Source organism: Delphinapterus leucas, chromosome 8 (genome assembly GCF_059928025.1).
Source record: "Delphinapterus leucas isolate spDelLeu-1000000601 "Yukka" chromosome 8, BTC_Dleu_Yukka2, whole genome shotgun sequence".
NCBI classification, from domain to species: Eukaryota; Metazoa; Chordata; class Mammalia; order Artiodactyla; family Monodontidae; genus Delphinapterus; species Delphinapterus leucas.
In genome coordinates, this window is record NC_143136.1 from 80,791,568 (window position 1) to 80,800,027 (window position 8,460).

Here is an 8,460-nt window from a genome sequence, read left to right on the forward strand (position 1 = left end):
CGAGTGAGCCCAAATGTGTTCTCTCTGCACCTTTTCACCCAGACACCTCAATGCCAAGCACCTCAAGCGTGACCCCTGTCTTCAAACAACTCGTCTTCACATGCCACCGTGTGATGTGGCCCCTTATTGGTCACCCAGTCCTGTGGTATAGCTGGGAGAGGCTGGGGTTGAGGCAAAGCCAAGCCTGTGGACAGCCAGGAAGTTGGCCCCGTAGCCATGGCCTCATGAACACCAGGGACAAGGCAGACGGGATGTGGGAAAGGCTGAGGCTCTGGGTGCAGACTCCCTGTGCCCCCAACAGTCATGCTCCTCTGTAGAGAAAATAGGGGTCAGACAGTAAGTCAATTTTGAATTCTTCTCAAAGATGAATGGATGTGTTGAGAGTATGACTTATTTTTAGCCCTTCCTTTTGCATCATGGCTATTTCTGATATTTTTTTTTTTTTTTTTTTTTTTTTGCCTATCCTCAACAGAGCTGCTTTTCACACACACTCCCCCACTTTGACAAAATGATCCTGTCACCTCCACAGGAGGACTTCAGTGGAGGCCTGAATTCCAGGTCTGAACGTGGCTTTTGAGGCTGATTTTTGACACTGGATGTGCCGTACACCCTGAGGAAACCATTTCTGAATAACTGATTTTTCTCTAATTTAGGCAAATAATCCTGCTTTTTAAGGCCATGATTCTGAAAATGATTATTTCCACTGAATATTTTTCTTCTCAAGTTAGAATGAACAATCTATGTCTCCATCAGGCTAGCTTGCTTTTTTTTGGCTAAAGTTTGCCCTCTCCAAGTTTATGCTCTGCCCTTGCCTAGGCTGGTGATTCTTGTGGTACTGCCCATCCCACAGTTGAGTGAAGGAAGAGGAGACCCCTAAAAACTGTTTTCCATTACCCATGTCTTAATTACTTTGAACATCAAAGAAGGGACATTTCATGAGTTTTATCTTTTCTTTAATGCAAGCAGTGTGGCTTTCTCAGAGACAAATAGCTTGGGTTCTTTTTCCCTCCTGTATAAAATAAAGGGGGTGGACTAGATGTTTTCTAAGTTCCTAGTCTCCTCTAACTTTGTGACCTGAGAGATGGCTTTTCAGTAAAAGTGCCAGAGAAGGGTAGGGCTATCACGCATGTCATCCTGGTGACAAGTGTGTGTGGAACAGAGTCCTGGATCAGGAATCAAAGTCCTTGTGGTATAAACTACCAGTGGGACCTCCCTTAAGCACTCCAAAGCTTTAGCTGTGAAAGTTGTAAGTGGGGTCATGTTGACCAACTGAAGCAATTATATGTTGAAAGTGCTTTGACAATAAACTAATATATAAGAATCAGGGGTTGCTATTAAGATAATAGCAAAGAGACTCCCTCAGTAATCATTTCTCAGCTTCTGGATTTTAGGTCTCTAGTCAGCTTATAATACAGCTATATAGAGATTCTGCCAACCCCACCCAACATGCCCCACCCAATTTAAACAACTGCAGTGGATTAAAATTTGCCAAAGGAAAGAGCAAGACAATAATTTGCGAATGGGAAAAGCCATGATTCTAACACGAGCTACAGAGAGTAACTGCTGAAAATGAAGGCTTAATTTGAAAGACACTTTGGAAATCCACGCTGGTTTTGTAATGCCAAATTATAGGTTAAAAATGTATACGTTCAAAAAATTCAGAGACCTGTTTTCCAGCAGATTCCAGTGGAGAACATGCCAGGCCAAAGTCATGCTGCCTAATATTCATGCTTTAGCCCTGCTCCCAAGTTGCTATTCAAGCTTAGAAAATTGGCTGAATCTTTCAAGGTCAAGTTCTCCCAGTTACAATGTGGATTGATAATAGAGGCTCAGAGTTTTCACATATTTCACTCCTAGTATGTAAGTTAAAGGTAATTTAATTAAAAACATTTGTGGGGAGTCAAGATGGTGGTGTGGGAAGCCGCGGACTTAGCATCTCCCCAAAACTAGGGTGCCTGCTGGCCGCTGATGGCAGACTCTGACACCCAAGGAGACGGGAGGAAACCAAAAGTGAACCGGTAGGACGTAGGGGGACTGAGGAGGGAGGAGAAGTGGAGGCCAGCCAGGATTGGTGTCCCTGAGGTCGGGGAGAACAGGAGAGACAGGCGGGAGGGGCCCTCCAGGAGGAGTGGGAGAGGAGCAGAGGGCGATCGCCTGGCCCACTAGGGCCGGGGAGCCTGCTGAGCTCCCATGCCAGTACCCTCCCTCCAAAGCCCCATCCAGGCTGTGTGGGTCCTGGGGTCATAGGAGGGAGACCGCGGAAATGAGGAGAGGCAGGTGGGAGGAGCCATCTGGAGGAGCGAGAGAGGAGCAGAGGGCATTTGCCCCACCCACTCAGTCCTGGGGAGCCTGCTGGGCTCCCACGTGAGATCCCCTGCCCTCTGAGACCAGGGGTGGGGGGCACGCCTGGGCCCCTTCTGTTCCTTGAGCCTAAGCCCCACCCCCACAGCTCCAGGGCCTTTTCCAGCCCTTTGGGCCCTAAATATAGGCCCCACCCACTGCCCAAACCCCACCCTTGCTTAGGTCCCGCTCCACAGACAAGGCCTTTTCCCCCTTTTCTTTTTTTTCTTTTTTTCTTTTTCTTTTCCCTCCTCTTATTACTGTTGTGGCACTGAGGTACCTTCTGGTTGTTGATTCATCTACATTTTAATTTTTATATTATTTCTAACATATCTGTTACTTTCCTAGTCTAATGTTCTTTACTTTGTTATTGTTCTCTCTCTTTTTTTTTTTTTGCTGCCCCACACAGCTTGCGGGATCTTGGTTCATGAGCTGGGGGTTGGGCTGAAACTCCTGCGGTGGGAGCTCCGAGTCCAAACCACTGGACTAACAGAGAACCTCAGACCCCAGGGAATATTCATCGGAGTGAGGTCTCATGGAGTCCCTCATCTCAGCACCAAACTCCAGTGTTGGAAGCCTCAAGCCAAACAACCAGTAAGACAGAAACAAAATCTCACTCATAAAAAAATAAAATAAAAGAGACAGCAAAAAAAAAATGTCAGAGTTGAAGGAGCAACGTAAAAACTTACAAGACCAAATAAATGAAGAGGAAATAGGCAATCCACCTGAAAAAGAATTCAGAGTAATGATAGTAAAGATGATCCAGAATCTCAGAAATAGAATGGAGGCACGGACTGAGAAAATACAAGAAATGTTTAACAAAGATCTAGAAGAACTAAAGAACAAATACACAGAGATGAACAACACAATAACTGAAATGAAAAATACACTAGATGGAATCAACAACAGAATAAATGAGGCAGAAGAACGAATAAGTAAACTGGAAGACAAAATGGTGGAAATAACTGCCAAGGAGCATAAGAAAGGAAAAAGAATGAAAAGAATTGAAGATAAGCACAGAGACCTCTGGGACAACACTAAATGCACCAACATTCAAATTATAGGGGTCCCAGAAGAAGAAAAGAAAAAGAAAGGGTCTGAAAAAATATTTGAAGTGATTATAGTTGAAAACTTCCCTAACATGGGAAAGGAAACAGTCACCCAAGTCCAGGAAGCAAAGAAAGTCCAATACAGGATAAACCCTAGGAAAAACACACCAAGACACATATTAATCAAACTAACAAAAATTAAATTCAAAGAAAAAATATTAAAAGCAGCAAGGGAAAAACAAAAAATAACATACAAAGGAATCCAGCTGATTTTTCAGCAGAAACTCTTCAGGCCAGAAAGGAGTGGCAGGATATACTTAAAGTGATGAAAGAGAAAAACTTACAACCAAGATTACTCTACCCAGAAAGGATCTCATTCAGATTTGATGGAGAAGTCAAAAGCTTTTCACACAAGCAAAAGCTAAGAAAATTCAGCACCACCAAACTAGCTTTACAACAAATGCTAAAGAAACTTCTCTAAGGGGGAAACACAAGAGAAGAAAAAGACCCACAAAAACAAACCCAAAACAATTAAGAAAATGGTAATAGGAATGTACATATCGATAATAACCTTGAATGTAAATGGATTAAATGCCCCAACCAAAAGACACACTGGTTGAATGGATACAAAAACAAGACCCATATATATGCTGTCTACAAGAGACCCACTTCAGACCTAGGGACACATACAGACTGAAAGTGAAGTGATGGAAAAAGATATTCCATGCAAATGGAAATCAAAAGAAAGCTGGAGTAGCAATGCTCATATCAGATAAAATGACTTTAAAATAAAGACATGTACAAGAGATAAAGAGGGACACTACATAATGATCAAAGGATCAATCCAAGAGGAAGATATAACAATTATAAATGTTTATGCACCCAACATTGGAGCACCTCAATACATAAGGCAAATGCTAATGACCATGAAAGGAGAAATCGACAGTAACACCATAATAGTAGGGGACTTTACCACCCTACTTACACCAATGGACAGATCATCCAAACAGAAAATAAATAAGGAAACACAAGCTTTAAATGACACAACAGACCAGATAGATGTAATTGATATTTATAGAATATTCCACCCAAAAATGGGAGAATACAATTTCTCCTCAAGTGCACACAGCACATTCTCCAGGATAGATCACATCTTGGGTCACAAATCAAGCCTCAGAAAACTTAAGAAAATTGAAATCATATCAAGCATCTTTTCTGACCACAATGCTATGAGACTGGAACTCAATTAAAGGAAGAAAAACTGTAAAAAACACAAATATATGGAGGCTAAACACTGGGCTACTAAATCACTAAGAGATCACTGAAGAAATCAAAGGAGAAATAGAAAAATACATAGAAACAAATGACAATGAAAACACAACGACCCCAAACCTATGCGATGCAGCAAAAGCAGTTCTAAGAGGGAAGATTATAGCAATTCAATCTCACCTCAAGAAACAAAAAAAATCTCAAATGAACAATCTAACCCTACGCTTAAAACAACTAGAGAAAGAAGAACAAAGAAAACCCAAAGTCAGTAGAAGGAAAGAAATCATAAAGATCGGAGCAGAAATAAATGAAATAGAAATGGAGAAAACAATAGCAAAGATCAATAAAACTAAAACCTGGTTCTTTGAGAAGATAAACAAAATTGATAAACCCTTAGCCAGACTCACCAAGAAAAAAAGGGAGAGGATGCAAATCAATAGAACTAGCAATGAAAAAGGAGAAATCACAACTGACACTGCAGAAGTACAAAGCATTATAAGAGACTACTACAAACAACTGTATGCCAATAAAATGGACAACCATGAAAATGGACAAATTCTTGGAAAGGTGCAATTTTCCAAGACCGAACCAGGAAGAATTAGAAAATATAAACAGACCTATCACATGTAATTAAATTGAAACTGTAATTTAAAATCTTCCAACAAACAAAAGTCCAGGACCAGATGGCTTCACAGGTGAATTCTATCAAACATTTAAAGAAGAGCTAACACCAATCCTTCTCAAACTCTTCCAAAAAATTGCAGAGGGAGAAACACTCCCAAATTCATTCTACGAAGCCACCATCACCCTGATATCAAAACCAGAAAAAGATATCACAAAAGAAGAAAATTATAGACCAATATCACTAATGAACATTCATGCAAAAATCCTGAACAAAATACTAGCAAACAGAATCCAACAGCACATTAAAAGGATCATACACCATGATCAAGTGGGATTTATCCCAGGGATGCAAGCATTCTTCAGTGTATGCAAATCAATCAATGTGATATGCCACATCAACACATTAAGGAATAAAAACCATATGATCATCTGAATAGACGCAGAAAAAGCTTTTGACAAAATTCAACACCCGTTTATGATAAAAACTCTCCAGAAAATGGATATAGAGGGAACCGACCTCAACATAATAAAGGCCATATATCACAAGCCCACAGTAAGCACCATACTCAATGGTGAAAAACTGAAAGCATTTCCACAAAGATCAGGAACAAGACAAGGATGTCCAGTCTTGCCACTCTTATTCAGCACCATTTTGGAAGTCCTACCCACAGCAATCAGAGAATAAAAAGAAATAAAGGAAATACAAATTGGAAAAGAAGAAGTAAAACTGTCACTGTTTGCCAACAACATGATACTATACATAGAAAATCCTAAAGTTGCCACCAGAAAACTACTAGAACTAATCAATGAATTTGGTAAGGTTTCAGGATACAAAATTAATGCACAGAAATCTCTGGCATTCCTATGCACCAATAATGAAAAATCATGAAAGACAAATTAAGGAAACACTCCCATTTACCATCACAACAAAAAGAATAAAATATGTAGGAATAAACCTGCCTAAGGAGGTGAAAGTCTTGTACTCAGAAAACTATAAAACACTGATGAAAGAAATCAAAGATGACATAAACAGATGGAGAGATAGACCATGGATTGGTCTTGGATTGGAAGAATCAATACTGTGAAAATAACTATACCACCCAAAGCAATCTACAGATTCAATGCAATCCCTATCAAACTATCAATGCATTCTTCACAGAATTAGCACAAAAAATTTTACAATTCGTATGGAGACACAAAAGACCCTGAGTAGCCAAAGCAATCTTGAGAAAGAAAAACGGAGTTGGAGGAATCAGGCTCCCTGGCTTCAAACTATACCACAAAGCTACAGTAATCAAGACAGTATGATACTGGCACAAAAACAGAAATATAGATCAATGGTACAGGATAGAATGCCCAGAGATAAACCCAGGCACGTGTGGGCACCTAATTTACGTCAAAGGAGTCAAGAACATACAATGGAGAAAAGACAGTCTCTTCAATAAGTGGTGCTGGGAAAACTGGCCAGTTACGTGTAAAAGAATGAAATTACAACACTACCTAACACCATACAGAAAGAAACTCCAAATGGATTAAGACTTACATATAAGACCAGACACTATAAAACTCTTAGAGGAAAACATAGGAAAAACACTCTTTGACATAAACCACAGCAAGATCTTTTTTGACCCACCTCCTAGAGTAACAGAAACCAAAACAAAAATAAACCAATGGGACTTAATTAAACTTAAAAGCTTTTGCACAGCAAAGGAAACCATAAACAAGACAAAAAGATAACCCTCAAAATGGGAGAAAATATTTGCAAATGAAACAACAAACAAAGGATTAATCTCCAAAATACACAAACAGCTCATGGAGCTCAATATCAAAAAACAAACAATCCAGTTAAAAAATGGGCAGAAGATCTAAATAGACATTTCACCAAGAAATACATACAGATGGCCAAGAGGCACATGAAAAGATGCTCAACATCACTAATTATTAGAGAAATGCAAATCAAAATGACAGTGAGGTATCACCTCATGCCAGTCAGAACGGCCATCATCAAAACATCTACAAACAATAAGTGCTACAAAGGGTGTGGTGAAAAAGGAACCCTCCTGCACTGTTGGTGGGAATGTAAATTGATACAACCACTATGGAGAACAGTATGGAGGTTACTTAAAATACTAAAAATAGAACTACCATATGACCCAGGAATCCCACTACTGGGCATTCACCCTGAAAAAAACGTAATTCAAAAAGAGACATGTACTACAATGTTCATTCCAGCACTATTTACAATAGCCAGGACATAGAACCAACCTAAATGTCCATCGACAGATGAATGGATAAAGAAGATGTGGCACATACATACAATGGAATATTACTCAGCCATAAAAAGAAATGAAATTGAGTTATTTGTAGTGAGGTGGATAGACCTAGAGTCTGTCATAGAGAGTGAAGTAAGTCAGAAAGAGAAAAACAAATGCCATATACTAACGCATATATATGGAATCTAAAATGAAAAAGAAAAAAAAATGGTACTGATGAACCTAGTTGCAGGGCAGGAATAAAGAGGAAGACATAGAGAATGCTCTTGAGGACATGGGGTGGGAGGAGAAAGCTGGGGCAAAGTGAGAGTAGCACGGACACATATACACTACCGGGTGTAAAATAGCTAGTGGGAAGCAGCATCATAGCACAGGGAGATCAGCTCGGTGCTTTGCGATGAACTAGAGGGGTGGGATATGGAGGGTGGGAGGGAGGCTCAAGAGGGAGGGGATATGGGGACATGTGTATGCATATGGCTGATTCGCTTTGTTGTGCAACAGGAACTACCACAGTATTGTGAAGCAATTATACTCCAATAAAGATCTACTAAAAAAATTATTTGGAAAGCGCTTTCGGTAGTTCAGATAAAAGTTACCATAATGCAGCCAAGGTACCACATCTGGCTTTACATACCTGATATGCCCTAAATGTTGTTTGCAAATAAAACCTTACAAATGTGTTAGGAAAGGAATATTAAATACCTTTATAATGCAAAGGATCCTTTTTGAACCCCCAAATTGGGTTACCATGTAAATCTATGTTTTCAAAAGTCAGATTTCTATAAAAGCACAGTAGACCTGCAGTGCTGTTTACTGCAGGTAAACACACAGAGCTATTCACAGAGGCTAGTAATAAGAGCTATGTTCATGTGAGTAGGACATTTTAACAAGCACCAGCCATAGCA